The sequence below is a fragment of the Dipodomys ordii genome, unplaced genomic scaffold (assembly GCF_000151885.1).
Source record: "Dipodomys ordii isolate 6190 unplaced genomic scaffold, Dord_2.0 Scaffold9, whole genome shotgun sequence".
NCBI classification, from domain to species: Eukaryota; Metazoa; Chordata; class Mammalia; order Rodentia; family Heteromyidae; genus Dipodomys; species Dipodomys ordii.
In genome coordinates this window covers 5,411,815-5,427,745 of record NW_012267225.1, presented here as the reverse complement: position 1 = coordinate 5,427,745, position 15,931 = coordinate 5,411,815, and positions in this window count along the sequence as shown.

Below are 15,931 nucleotides of genomic sequence, written 5' to 3'. Positions count from 1 at the left end.
AAGAATGACATTGCCCCATTTGTTAGGAAATGGAAAGACTTGGAAAAAATTATATTAAGTGAAGTAAGCCAGATCCAAAGAAACATAGGTCTCATGGTTTCCCTTATTTGCAATATCTAGTATATGTCTGAGTCAAGCAGAAAAGTTCAGATAAGGTGATGTTAGGGAAATGAACCCTACGATATGTATTCAAATGTTTTTTTTTCTTTCATGCAATTCCTTTTCTCTCTGGAGAAGGCAAGGTTCACACCTGCTAACCAACCACATAGGGTGTGGTTTGGTGAAAGGCCCTGCAGGACTGAGGGCTTCCCTCCATACCTGCCACCCCTACCCTGCCCGCTCTCCACCCCTTTTCTTTGGAATCCAGATTGGCCCACCAGTGGCTTCTAATCCATGAGGCACTTCCTCCTCCATTCTCAGCCTGGAAGAACTCTAGTCTCTTCATTCCTGTTCAAGCTTTCTAAGATGTTCTGTCCTGGTTTTTCAGGTAAAATATTCCTTCCAGCCTTCTCATGCTCTGCCTTTGGGAGTACACAGTAATACTGCAGTTGATTTTTCTCCTGTAAATTCACATAGGGTTTATTTGTTCTGATGATCCTTCCTTTAGTAGAGCATTTAGTGACAAGTGATGAGGAATGTAGGCTGTTTTTTAAAAGCAGATTAAGATTCCAGATGCCACTTGCTACAAGTCATAAGCTTTAAAAATGTTAGGATGGATTTGTAGAAAATCACCTGCTATTTGTGTCAGATGGCAGGACAATAGATTATCTATTAGACTATACTTCTATTACTTCAGTATTCTGTAAGAAAATTTTCAGTAATTTTATAATCAGAATAAACCCCAGAAAACAAAACAAATGCAGAGTAAGTGCCTATTAATTGTCAAATGCTGGGTCATGCAGAGAAGTGAATGCATTCATGAATTCATTGCATGTAATTATTAGGCTCATATCCCCTTCTAAAATCTGTGCTAAGTTAAGATAGGAGAAGAACAAAGATGAAAACTCTCCTAGTTAGGAATTGTTTGGGATCGGTAACATTACTAGAAAGAAAAGAAAATAATGATGGAGTCTGAAAAAAAGAACCCTGGAAATATGGACTAGAAGAAATGAGCAAGACTCTAGACTTTGGGGAACTACAGAGAGCAGGCAACTCATAGACACTCAGATTGAAGACCTCATTTTCCTCTGCTAAGCAGCCGGGCATCTCATTGGCTGCCAGGTAGGAGGCTAGAGAGGAGGTGGTGATGTCACAAGCAAACCACAGACCAGTGCTGCGAATCTGTGAGAAAAGCTCTATTGGGAAAAGCGAAGTACTATTCAAATATTTCCAGTCTCTGTAAAAAAAATAACCAGAGAAGTTATATGGGGTATTTCTATAATACTTCATTAAAATTTTATTATTTTAGTCACATTTTCTGAACATCTAGGGTGGGAAAATGCTTCTTTCAGACAATCATATTGATTTCATGAGATGACCCTCTCAAAGATGTTGAGGAAGGCAGCGAATTGGCATGGGGTTGGCTGTGCTCTGCAGGGTGGGACCCTGGTCCTGGGTCTGCAACCACACTGGTGTGGAAGAGTTGCTCGCTGAGGGGATGGGCAAGGTAAGGCAAGTGGGCTGGACATGGAAGGGCAGGGTTGGAGAAAATGGACATCATCACTCAAGGTCATATTGGTTCAAGGAACAAGGCAGCAATACCAGGAGAAAGGGATAGACAGGAAGGGAGTCACAAAGGTAAAATATAAAGGCATAAAGTCCAAGGAAGCGGTAACAGGAGATAAAAGGGAGACAAGGAGAATAAAATCTCAGAAAGTCAGGAAAGAGGCTAAGAAGGGGTTAACAGAGAAAATGAGAGAGGGGAGAGAGAGAAAGAGAGAGAGAAATTGGGAAAGAGATAAAGAGAAACAGGGAAAGAGAAGACAGAGACATTGAGCAAGACAGAGAGGTAAAGAAAGACAGAGAGAGTGCTTACATAGACTTTGCAAAGAATAGCAGTAAGTGGAAAACTAAGAGATATAGTTACTTCCCCCCTCCCCAATTCAGAGATATAATAACCCTTCAATGCAGGGGCCTGGGGGCAGGGGGCTGAGCAATCTTTTTTTCCCTAGCATTGTGTATTAGATGATTTCATGTTTCCACCTAAAGTCATCTTAAGAAGAAAGGAGTGGGTAAAACGTCTTCAGTATTGTGCTGAGTTCTAGTCAGTGACCAGCTCTGATATATGCATCTGAAGATGATGACTCACCAAAAGCTCTTAGAAAGAGTTTGCAAGTTATTTAAATATGGGGAATAACTTATGATTTGGTGTTTTTTTTAAAGACTTAGAATTTTGGGATTCGAGGATTGTAATAAACACTTTCTGGGTGAATTTCAATAGTCAGATGCTCTATTTTAAAAAAAACATTTATGTTCTTATTTATGCCATTTTATCTTTTTATCCTTATTCTTTATCTGAGGTTCTAGTCCACATAAATGCTTAACCAGCCATTAGCTTTTATTAGTAAAGCTAAAGTCAATGGTACTGATATGAGCAACATAAAACATGGAGCTGCTTTTATTGAATCAGGAGAGAATGCATGGGCTTGGCTGGTACTCTGGTTTCCTGTGTCGGCCGAAATGTTGATTTCCCCTCTTCACCCATATCTGTTCTGAAACACCCTGGCACCTTTCCTCTCCTCCATAGCTACTGACTCCTGTCAAAGGTAAACAGATGACATTGCCGGCCAGCAGGAAATTCTACCTACTAGAAATAGGTATGGAGAGAACTGGAGGCGGGTGGGGGGCGGGGAGGGAGGGGTGGGCGGTGGTGTAAAATGGAAGCATAGAGGAAGCTATTCCCACACTTCCCAAATTTTGTCTTCTTCCCTCACATTTCCCATGAGCCTTTGTTCCAGGAGGGAAGAGAAGAAATCCCACAGGTACCTAAATAAGCCAACAGTACAATCTCTGCTGTGCTCATGTTTCTTTCTGAAGACCACTAATCCAGAATGGCTTCCACGGAGTATTTCCGATACTGTTTTATTCCCTCGCGTATATTTATCTGGAAAACCAAGTACTGTTTCAACAAACCCGAGGGCTTGCTCTATAAAACTACAGGACTGTACAGCTTTAAGCAGTAATTTTGAAAATACAAAATCTGGTCTTTCAGATCTTCTTGTGTGTGAGGTCAGAGTTCCCACTCCATTAAACACACACCTGCTGACCTACAAACCAGAAACAAGACGCTTCTCAACATACTCATATTTTAAAAAAGAAAATACTATAGCATCTTAAATCTATTTTTCTCTCCACTGATACTTCAAGGGGAAAATGGGGGGCAGACAATAGAGATCCAACTGAGAATAGATTTTTCCATTACGTTTTTCTTTCAGCCTAAGCAGCCCAGAATGACAAATAATAAACTCTACTCAATTGGAAAAGGTTTAGGATTTAAAAAAATTTTGGTATCAAAATTATCTCCATCATATAACAAAAATATTTCCAGATATATGACTCTCCACAGAATTCCTTTGCAAGGTGTTCAAAATTTGGACATGATTTTCCAGCTCAACACTCCTAACCCCAATCTGCTCTTAGACCCTAGACCACACTGCTTTTATTGCCTTCCTCTCATATTCACTTTGCCTGGGGTAACCAGGGGAGCCTCTGAGAAGGAAGAAACAGAAGAGTGCTCTGATTAATCCTATTTTGTAGAATTTCATTTGGTCTGCAAACATTTGCATTTACTCAGTGACGCTTCAGGTTTAATCTCTGATTTACAGTTTGTTAAACTCTGTACCCTTGTCCTTATAACCCTATTTTGTAAAATAATCATTTGGCTTCATAAAACTGCTTTTTTCCCCCTAGCCTTCAAACTTTCATGATTTGGAAGGTAAATTTCATTATCTTTTAGGATAGTATTTGAAAAATGGCTCCAGTGGCCTGACCTATATAATAAAGAATAGCCAATACTTGGTACCATGCTGGGCATAGGTGATGTGCAGTATGTTAATCAATAAGTAAACTGATATTTCTTGGTTTGGCTTATTCAGGATTTCCCAAAAGAAATAGTTTGGCTTCTTCTTTGGTTAGAGACTGGATATTTAACTCAGAAGATAGTTTAGGATTAAACCTCTGTTTTCTATGGGGGCACAGAATCCAGATTTTCCTCTGTTTTATTTTTGGTCTGTGGAGGAAATCACAACCCATCCATGCTCCCAGAAGAGGGTTCCCACCTTAGAGGGCTCTAAGAAGAGTTACTGACTACAATTATTTCTCATCACACAAAACACAATAGTAAAAGTATTTGACATTTATACTAGGTAAGGATCAAGATCTCACTAGGAAAAAGGACACAGTGATTGAGTCCAAATTAGGGAGACATGACAGATAGTCAGTGAGGAAAGCCGTGTCACGTGGACTTGAACAGTGCGGGCTGTCTCTGTCCCTTGGGTTTCAGTTTCTAGATGGCAGAAGTTAGAATTTCACTTGAAATCCAATGTCTTATACAAAGTGGTAGAATATAGGAACTCAGGAATGATTTTTTTTTTTTGGTCCAGTCGTGGGCCTGAACTCTGGGCCTGGGTGCTGTCCCTCAGCTTTTCAGCTCAAGGCTAGCACTCTACCACTTGAGCCACAGCGCCACTTACGGCTTTTTTCTTTTTGCTTATGTGGTGCTGAGGAATCGAACCCAGGGCCTCATGCATACAAGGCAAGCGCTTTACCACTGAGCCACCTTCCCAGCCCAAGGAAAGATTTTTGTGTGTGTGTTAGATGAGAAAACTAAAGGATTTGAGGCTGTCAAAACTGAACACTATTTACAGCTTAACTAAGGCAGACATTGAAACAGAGCTTTGGTCTGAAAAAGCAACATTGATCCAAAAATGCACCATTGTTCTTTCAAAGGTATTACAATAGATATGCATAACACACTCATTTGTATTTAACTTACAGTCAGCACTTTTAAATGCGCATTATGGGAGGATATTCTTAGGAGAGGAACGCAAAGGCTCACTGCCTATGTGCATCTGATCATACAAAATAATATTTATCAGAGTGAACTCCAGGAAATGGGAACATAGAGGATTTTTTTCTTTGTTGCTGTTTTTGTTTTCCTTTTGCCTTATTTGTCTGTCTGTCTTTGGGAGGGTGGGGGGTTCACAGAAATGGAGGGTGAAGGGGTAAACAAATGCAGCAGTGGTACTCACTAGACATTACTGTTGAAAATGAGCTATATGACTCATTGGGTAGGGATGGGAGGGAAAAACTAGGAAAGAGAGAGGAAGGAGGTGACATTGTTAAAAAATGCACTCTTTATCTGACTTATATAACTGCAACTTCTCTACATCACCTTGACGATAACAATAAAATGCATTATTTTAATGTATTAATTTTCTATTGAATGAAGAGCAAGAATATGTCTATATACCCTGCTCAAAATTCTGCAGTGAGGCACCACCTTGTCCACTGGCCACCAAGAACCAAGACTCATTTACTCATGGTGTCAGTGCTGAGCTCTTAAGCATTGCTCCTTTCAGTTTTCCTCCATATTGTTGAAATGTGGTTAGATGAGTCAAGATTTTGTAAGTTTTAAGAGGCAGTCTGGAATTGTGGGAAAAAATAAGCCTCAGGCACTCTTTGTGTCTTTTTTTTTAAATAGCATTGTAGGATCTAGATTTCCATTTCGGTGGAATGCAAATCCAGAGGGATTGGAAATATATAAAGCGGGAGTGTGATGGGGAGCAGGGAGAGTGTCAGAGGAACACACCAAGAGGGAAGGTGGTGGCCTTGGGGCCTGAAGGCCATCTTCATCTTCTATCATGTTACAATAGAACTGAAGGGTCATAGGATTTCTTATTCCAGCAGTCTGTCAGTCTCTATGGAAACTTTCATTCCCATTACATACCACTGTCCAGTGGTTTTTTTGATACATCATAGAGTGATGGTTTAGATTTCCTACAAATAACTTCAGTGTTCATCTCAAATGCAACAAATGAATACTGAGATTGCCTTGATGAGAACTGGAAAGTATTCCTTGTTGGCTAGAGTGAAGAGAGATGTTGTTTAGTCTAGCAAACTTGTAGTTATCTCTTTCTCTGTGATGGGTTCCCTAGCTTCACTCTCAGGAGGAAGCATCTATCTGTGATTTTGCCATAGAAGGGTCTCTTTATTTGGATTTAAATGCTAATAAGCAAATAGTGAGCTTTGTGAGCTGTTGTGTCCCCTACTGTGGGTCTTCTGTTTGTCTCCCCGGTTTATTATCACTTGACTTCCTTTTTGTTGGGGCTCACTTTTGACCTAAGAGCAGCTAGACTATATTTCATTAGATAAAATGACACTTCATACAGGTAGAGATACTTTTTGTTGTTTTCTGTCCAAACACAAACCATCACCTACCTGGTTTTTCTATGGAAAACTTAAAATGTCCCTATGTTCCTCTCCTTACCTGTTCCTCTACTTACCTCAACCAAACAATTACCTCCACAGCTCGGCTGTGTTATTGAGACATTTTAGCATGAAATTTGTTTTTCCTCACTGAACTTTAAGCAGAATTTCAAGTGCCAAGTCTCTAAAGCCAAGTGGGGCTATTAGGAGATAATTACTAATTATGTTAATTTGAGAAGTTGCTGCTATTTTCTTCCCTGGTCATTTTACGTGCGGCTCTCCTGAGAGTGCGGTCCCTGGCAGTGCGAATGCCCTTCCCTCTGCCATGGGACGCAGAGGACAGTGTGCCCTCACTGCAAGTCTCCAGCTCAAGGTTTCCAGGTGATCGGAAAGGGTGGCAAGACCCGGGGGAATTTTTAGGGGCTTCTGTGTCCTCCTTGTTAGTGACCAGGCTGGTTATTAACTGGTCGCATGCCACCAATCATTGTTTTTATTCTAGACCAAAAGAGATGACTAATTTCTAATATATCTACACATCTCTACCATCGTTTCTGATGTCTCCTATCAGAGGAAGGGGAACCAGGTGGAACTAACCTCTGTGCAAGGCTCAGGTGTGGGCATGAGTTTTAGACTCCAAAAGGTAGCACCTCAGGGAAAGTTCTATTTCTGGCCATGATTGGTATTGTGATTATTGATAATGAGCATATATATCATTCATTTTCTCTCTGATATAGAACACATTCTGATTAGAGAGTTTCTCCCAATGTGTTTTGTGACTGTTTGATAAATAGGAGCATTTGTTAACAAAGAAATTTAGAGACCACCTGCCACCGGTGGCTCATACTTGTAATCCTCACTGTTCAGGAGGCTAAAATCTGAGGATCATGGTTTGAAGCCAGCCTAGGCAGGAAACTCTGTGGGACTTTTTTTTCTCTAATCAGACACCAAAATGCCAGAAATAGAGCTGTGGTTTAAGCAGTAGAGCTCTATTCTTGAGCAAAAATGCTCAGGGACAGTGCCCAAGCCATGAGTTCAAGGCCCAGGACCAACGTACACACACAATTAGAGACACTTAGAGCTAATTTATCAGCTGATCTGAGGCAAGTCACTTACTTTCCCAGTACCTCAGTTTTCTCTTGTAGAGTAGCTTCCAAAAACTGGAAACTATAAGCAGTATTTACTCTCTAGAAGGTAATTATGTATTTACCTTTCTTAGAAAAATAAGTATGCATATCATGGTAGGCACACAAGTATAGCTTCTTCTTGTATCAGAAATAGGAAGACGAGGCTCTGATAAGTCCAGGTTGTAGAATTCTCATAGCTGCTTACAGTTTAATACAACTTTGAGCTCTGTTCTCATGCTACTAAGCATTCTGATGAGAAATTATAATTTGACATTTTTTCTGTGTATTTCAGCTAGGTATCCTCAGATTGAAGGTGACTTTTGATTTTCTAGGATTCTCAAGCCACTCGTAATTTTTGTTGCTCAAAATGTTACTAGTTAAAAACTAAACTTACACATTATATGTGTCTGACATACATGAAGAGAATATAAGAGACAACAATTGTATATGCTAAATGTAAAACAATATTCTTGAACTCATGTCCTGGCATTCCTTCAGGACAAAGACCTAAGCTGTCATTTTCCAGGTCCTGTTTATGAATGGCTCTTCTCATATCTCCTGACACACGATAGATGCTCAAATCTTGCTTTATACCATCTTGCTTTATACCATCTTGCCAAACAGAAATGAAAGAATCTTTTATGTGTAGAATTTAATGGTTTGGGAACAAATTCACAGAACTTCTGCAAGGCAACAGCACATGATTTGATGCACTCCTGCACACAAAGGTAAGAAATACATACTAAGTAAATGACAGGATTTGTACCTTTGTTCTTCTCTGTCAGAAAATAGCCCTGGCATGAACGTGCTGTGCCATGGACATTGGGCAAATCGACTTTTCATACTGACAGGAAGCTCCTTAGCGGTGGTAACACGGTTTTCATCAGCCCTGTGCACGTCTCTGTGAAATAGTCTATACGATCTTTCCAGTTGCCAACTAGCTGACATCACACTTTAATAAATCAGTTGGAGAAAAGCATCCAGCTGTTAAGGAGCAGGTGAGGCTTGGGACCTAGGCCAAGAGAACTCACTGAAGACCTGAGCATGGATGAGTATGCTGCACACACCTGGAATGGCAGGTGATGAAAGATGATGGAATATGCACACCCACCGTAGGCCAATCTCAGAGATGCTTGAGTTGACCAGAATAGATTCCAAATGGAGTTGCCAGTGCTTCTGACGCACAACCACTTATCTTACAAAACTCTTCTGGTTATGTACCAAATTAAGAAAATGATAGTAAGGTAGGCCATGCTGCTCTTAGAATATATGAGATGAATGGGTAGTAGTGTATGGGGCCGGTGAAGAAGAGAAGATAGCAAAAATCTAAGCACAGAAACTATAATTGCTGCTATGTATAAATATCCACAACCCAACTATATCACCAGGATTTTTCATATGTTTCCAGTGGGTTGAGAAGAACACTTTGAAGGCCAAATTACTCTCGGTTGGATAAAAGAAATGGGAGGAGGTTGTAGATAAACATAAACATCAGAACAAAAGCCTAGTAAATAAGTGTACTGAGCAGGATTTAAGCCATCATTTTTACCTGGATTCCTGCTGCAGGTAAAGCTCCAAGATCGAGACCCCCACCGGGGACACGAAGAGGTAGCAATTTCATTTTTTTTGTCAATTGCAAACCAATACTATATTGCATTTAACTCTGTTCCTTAAAGAATTAGAGAGTAGTATGTTGAATGGCTCAGAATGCAAGTAGGTTATAGGAAGATACCAACAACACAACTTCAGTTCGGGGTCAAATACTTGGTGAATGTTTACTGAACATTTTCCTAGGGTTTGAAGAGTTTTTCTGTCCTAGCTGGTGTTTGGCATAAGGGCACTCTATGTATGAGTTCAGTGACAAGATTCCAATCCATTCCAAGACCGATTTAATGAGCAGGGTGGGCCAATAGGGAGGAAGATACTTTTGTTGGGCTAACACGTAGTAAAAGTATCAAAGAGCCACCAAAACAATGGGCATTTGGACAGTTTCCATGTAAAGATTGGAAGCCAGTGTTCAGGTCGAGGATCTGTTTTGTATTGGGATGAGAGGTGGTGACATGATTTAGGCTGATTTCACAATTCACAATATAAAAATATCAATACTCTGCAAGGTGGGCATTTCAAACACACAAAAGTAAACAGAATTGCGGCACAGAATTGGTAAGGTTATTAAACTTCATTTTATCTATCAAAAATGAAAGATAAATAATTTAATGAAGGGGCATTAGGATTTTCAAGGAGCCTTTAATTCATTCGCCAAAGCTGGGTTCTAGACCAGCATTTCTACTTCCTCAACACCTATTTAATGCCTTTCAGAATCTGTTCAGACATCCAGAACGTAAATTGGCTCTCCTCGAAATTCTACCGTAATTGGTCAGATCCAGTTCTGTATTCTAGACCTCTTCTTACATTTCATATTTAGCCTTAGTTGTCTTTTCTTCCTTTAGATATATGTCCTGCTGTCATAGAAAATAGGATGACTAATGTCTGTCTGCAGTCCTGACACAGGCCTGCCAGCTTGAACTTTATGAAGGGACTCCAGGAAGGAACTGAACTCCTGTTGTTACCCATTTTATGACTGCCTCTCCTTGTACAGTTGCTGACAAACCATACATCTCATTGATACCTTAAAAAAGATTCTTCTTGACATCCATTTTGTTTACAGATATCCATTTAGTTATATCTCCTAGTGTTCTCTCAGTCAAACAACTTATCTCCCCCTTTGCTGTTGGTATCCTGCTTTGATTGCTTGTGCTACAGTGAGAAATCTCCACCTCATTTCTCTCTTTGCCTTGGGTACCAGGAAACTCAATGCTTTATTCAATGTTCCATGGCAGTAGCCACATTATGCCCCAGATACTTCTTTATTTTTCATTCAATCTGGAAGCATATTTCTGTTTGCCTGGAGGCTTTAGTCTGTCTATATGTTATGGTAGTCATGTAAAACTCCTTTTGAATATAAGTAGTAGTTAAAAGTAGAATAAGTCATGAAATTCATCGCTTGTTAATTTTTTATACTATTGGAATGATAGGTTTGGCTAACTGAGAAACTTGCAATGTTATTTTTTTCCATATTAACATGACTTTTTGGTAAAAAAAATAAAGTAAAGGTGAAAATGAACCCCAAAGATCTTGGACCACATCGGTATATAAGTATTTTGAACGATGCTGCGATGTAGAAAAGCCAATGGGTATCCAAGCCAGTGGTTCAACAGCCACATGTCACCAGAATTTCTCGTACCACACTGTGCCTTATTAGTTTTAAAAGGTTCCGGAAATTAAACGTTAGATCTTATTTGAAAATGTTGAGATGAACTCTATCAGTTTTAAGCCACATGAACAAGCAATTAGACATGTGTGGAGGTCTCAGAAAAGAAGGAAGGTTGGTCACAGAAGTAGAAACATTCTGCATAAGTTTCCAGGGCACATGAGGCCTCTACTCCATTCCCCCTTCTCCCATTACCCCCTTGGACACAAGCTCACTAGCCAACAAGATGGCGGCAGCTATCAATGCTAGCTTCAGGTTTTCCTTTTCAGGGTCCTTTCTGGAGGGATAGCTCACCATCCTGGGTCCTATTCCATTAGACACTGCCACATTAGTCCTGTGCTCCTGGAAGAAGATGGTCACCCCTCTTGGTGTCCCCCATTTAGGAAGGCAGTTTAGATTCTGAATAGCCAGAAAAAAACTTTCAGTCTCATAAACATTGGCATTTCCTAAATGTTATTCCATTAAGTGTAGATTTTTGGTGATATGTTCATTATTATCCTATTCTCCCAATGTGGTTTAAAGTTAAAGTAAATACAGCATGCTGTTTTCCTGGGGGATTCTTGGTTGCACTAACTTGGGAAAAGTCTTAAAAGAGGAGGCATGCTTCATTTACATAAATCAAAACATTTCAAAATTTTCTGAAACAAGTACATCTTGCCTAGGAGTCCATTTGGAAATTTTCTTTTATTCTATACCTTGGGACAAATGACAAGTTATAAGAGTTTTGACAGACTTAACATTCTGATGTCTTGGGGGATGTATCTCTTAGGAATATCAAAGAGCTTCTGTAGTAATATCTCCACAAATGGAAGGTCCAAAAAATAACCCTAAAGTTCACATATACCTTAAAAACCAATAAAACATATTGAAAGCCCCTTTAATTCACTGGGATACACATAATTTAAAGCACTTCTAAAGTTCCCCAGAGATGGTGTTTTGTCAAACTTATTCAGTTTATCTCATCATAAGCTCTGGATCTTCTAACAAGATTGGAAATGGAATCTGATTACCTCAGTTTTGGCCAAGAAAACAGCTCTTTGCTTCTCTTTGAGCTTGGTTGAGCCTTATATTCATTTGTTTAATTTTTATGTTCTATTGGGAAAAAAATCTTGGAGCTTTTCCAATTTGCTGACACCAATCAACAGTTTTTTGAAGAGCAATTTTGGGGCAGAAATCACAGCATTATGCACATGTGGGAAGTACATGGGATGTACAAATAGCTATACTCTGGGGGATGTTATATTCTGACTCACTCGCCTCACTCTGGGCCTGCTTTTCAAGTGGTCTTGTTTCTGGCTTGTGACCAGGAAGAATCATCTAGAACCTCTATCATTTGGTTTTCAGGGCCATGGAAGACTGCTACTTCATCCTAGGGTGCTCGCGTTGCTGCAGTTGCTGCTCACCAGGGAGTAACACCTTATGAAATGTGTCTCATCCCCAGTCAAACCCTGAATGCCCTTCTCTTTCCCCATTCCAAATGTGTGTGTGTGTGCATATCATGTATGTGTATGCGTGCACACACATGCATGAGTTCACAGTGGAGTCCCTCAGACAATTCTGCATTGTTCTTGCATCTCCTCCCTTTCACCATCAACAAAGGTGAGCATCGTCCCCCGGGAGCACACAAGGCGGAGAGGGAGTGTTTGGAGGATGCAGGAAGTGATGCTTGTTTTGAGCATTTGTAAGAGCAGGAGGGATGGTGTGGGGCACCTCCTGTTCACCCTCCTACAGGTCATCTGGGCCCAGATGGAGTCCCAGGCTCCATCAGCAGCATTTCATATCCCACCTTCTCAGTATGGGGCTGGGCTTTTGTATTTCAAGTGTATGCTGGTCTCACACTTACAGAACACAGGGTTTATGCAGTCAGGAGAGTGGGTTGTGTGTATTTTGTTGAAAAGAGAAATGTTTCTTTCCCTCCAATCTCTTTGGATTAGTAATAAAGAGTCAAATTCATCTTCATGTTATGGATGATGTTTTCTTTTTTCTGAACTGTATGAGGTGCCCGAATGTAACTCTTCACTTGTGTCTTTGTACATGCCCACCACAATGTTTAGGGTATCAGAGTCCAAGAAACTCACTCCTGGCCCCTTATTTCATGTTCGGAAAACTGTACTATCTTAAACTACTTACTCTTTTATGAAATACTATATTCAGTTCTTTGGGGCTTCAGAAAAAAAGTTTTATAGGTTGAAAATATAAAATCCTGAGGGGGAAAATTGTTTTTGCTTCCCTCCAGTTCCACAGACTGGGGTAGTTCATATGATAGTCATTTGACAAATGAATTCTAAGAGAAACATCAGAAAAACCTTTGATGAGACTATTTAGTGGAATAATTAAGTTTGCCTTTGTGAGTTACAGGGCATATAATCATATGGTTTACAATCAAATCAGGATCCATATGAGTGAAATAAACATGCAGTGCAGGCATGTGCCAGAGCCCCTGAGCCAACATGAGTGTGCAAAAGTCCTCTGAGGACAAAAATTGGTGAGGCTGGGCAGTTCATCCAGCACAAATGTTGGGACTTTAGCTAATGTAATAGTGAAAACGCAAAGGATCAGTACAAACGACATGCAAATGAATTCTATAATTATTAATCTTTTATTAAGATAAATATATAGCTGGACGCCAGTGGCTCACACCTGTAATCCTAGCTACTCAGGAGGCTGAGATCTGAGGATATCTGTTCAAAGTCAGCACAGGCAGGAAAAGTTCATGAGACCCTTATCTCCAATAAACCACCTGAAAATCAGAAGTGCCACTGTGGCTCAAGCAGTAGAACATGTGTCTTGAGCTGAAGATCTACTAAAGGATTTTGTCATTTGAAAATGCATTGGAGTATAGGTTATATATAGATCTTCTGCTCACCTAATATTTAGAAAAGCAAGACATGACAGATGATAGATAGATGAGTGATAAATATGATTCTGAAGTTTTCTAATAAATAAGATATCAAAGACCAAGAGGCATGTTATCTACCTAGGAAAAGGGATATTCACAATGACTGCCATCTTTTCCACAGTGAAGGCCATATCTATGGATATGTGCATGACAGCGACTCCTAGGATTCAGTATATCAGCTCTACTTACATTGTATTAGAAAGATGTGACCTTCAGGCAAAGAAATACTGTCCTTGGACACAAAAGTTGCCAAGACTATAGAACAATCTAAGTTAACACTGACTTGGTGCCAGACTTTTGCACTATACAGAGGCATATGACGCTGGCCTGCAGAACTGGTGGTGGCTGAGCCTGTGAGCAGTGCCTAGACCTTCCTAGAGGAAGAATTTGGGCACCAGTTCCAGGCATGAGGGAGTAAAGGCAGGCACACATCTATAAGACACATCTATAGTGGTGCCCAAGTTGGACCCACCAGGAAAAATGAAAGAAGAGGGCAGAGAATTGGAGGGATGGGTTGCTACCTGAGAAGGATCTCAGGCTCTTCCAAACTTGTTAGCTCTGTGGGTTTCATCTCGTTTCTTAGATGCAAAACACTGGTGAGTGGAGAAGGACTTGCCAACCATGGCGGGCAGTGGCTTGGGAAGCAATGGGTCTGTGGCTCTCATGCTTTCTCAAAGGAGAGTTGTCAAATCTCAATGTAGAGGACGAGAAGGCATCCCCATACTGAGACTTAACTTTCTGGCTATTTTAGAACATTTTTCAGAGCTTACTAATAATACTGCTTAATCCCAATCACTTAGCACACACACAATGGACAAACGATGTTTGACAAATGTTTGTTGAATGGATAAGTTCCAATTTACATAACTGATTAAAAAATAAATCAGACTATGCCATCCTAAATCTGACCGCTAATTCTCTTGACACACATTTATTGATGATGCACAAGGGGGTGGGGTCACCATTGGGAGAAAACACACACCATGACCTTGACTCTTGAGGAATCAAGAAGAAGACAAGGACAACACCCAATATTCAAACCTACACATTGAGAGTATTCGTCCCTAGATTTCATTATTCCAAGGATGGGTTTATGGACATCATCCCTGTAAACTAACCTTGCATTGATTGTTACCTTGCATAAATAGGTGTGCTCACAGGATCCATAACCAATCTTGGTGGGAAAAATTCTCTTGGAGTGTTCTGATTAGTTTTATAAGAAACTGTCGTTTCAAACATGGGATTCATTTCCTTAGTGAGTTTTAATTATCTATTATGTTTTGACCATGTATAAGAAAGGAAAAGTTCAGACTTAGGAGATTTTATATTTTAATGATGGCATTTTGTTTGGAGATTTCACTTGAAATAATGAAGGACCTATAAGAGGCAATGCATTTTGTAAACAACAACAACAAAATCTACCTCTACTTTGTGTTTTTAGGATATTTATTGTAGAATGTAATATTGTGTTTGGGTCATGACCCAAATATTTTCAGTGCCTGTTGTATTTCACAGTGTGGGTCTATATCTCCAGAGAGAATGCTACATCAACTTATTTTTGGTGAGTTTCTGCAGTAGCTAACTCAGAGATGTATTTGCACAAGAGCTGATTAAAAGAAACACACATACCAAAGATAATTCTTATATGAATACCCATGCAAGAATAAAATAGTATGGCCCATATTTTTAAATCGTGTCCTTTCTGCATTGAAAATGACTTAAAGTACAGGCACAGGAAGAAAGAGACCTCTCCACCATTTTCCTTATCTCTCTTTCTATCAAAACTCCTTTGTACAGCTGTCATTGGTGTGTCTTGTTTTATGATACAAGAGGATGGATTATTTTCTATTTGTGAGAAAGTCCCCCCCAAAATAAAAAGATTCAAATAGTTCAAACAATTGCATTTGGAAAAATGCAACTTAGTAAATAAGACAGAATGTCACCAAAATAGATTGGACCTCCACTAAACCCAATTATCCAAATTATTTGAATTCATACTTTCTGTGAAATATCCACAATGGGATTTTTTTGGTAATTTTCACAACTAAGTAATTCACATATTCTTTGATATTATAAAGAATGATCACAAACTAGCCACCTTTTCTCATTATCTCTATGAGAATTTGTATCATTTTAGGCAAGATTTTTTTAAATGTCACATTAAACATATTCAGAGGGTCTTTTTAACATTTTAACCTTTGATAGCCCTATCAATGTTTGTGCATTTCAAACCTTCTTCTTCGGATATTGCATATATATATATATATATAT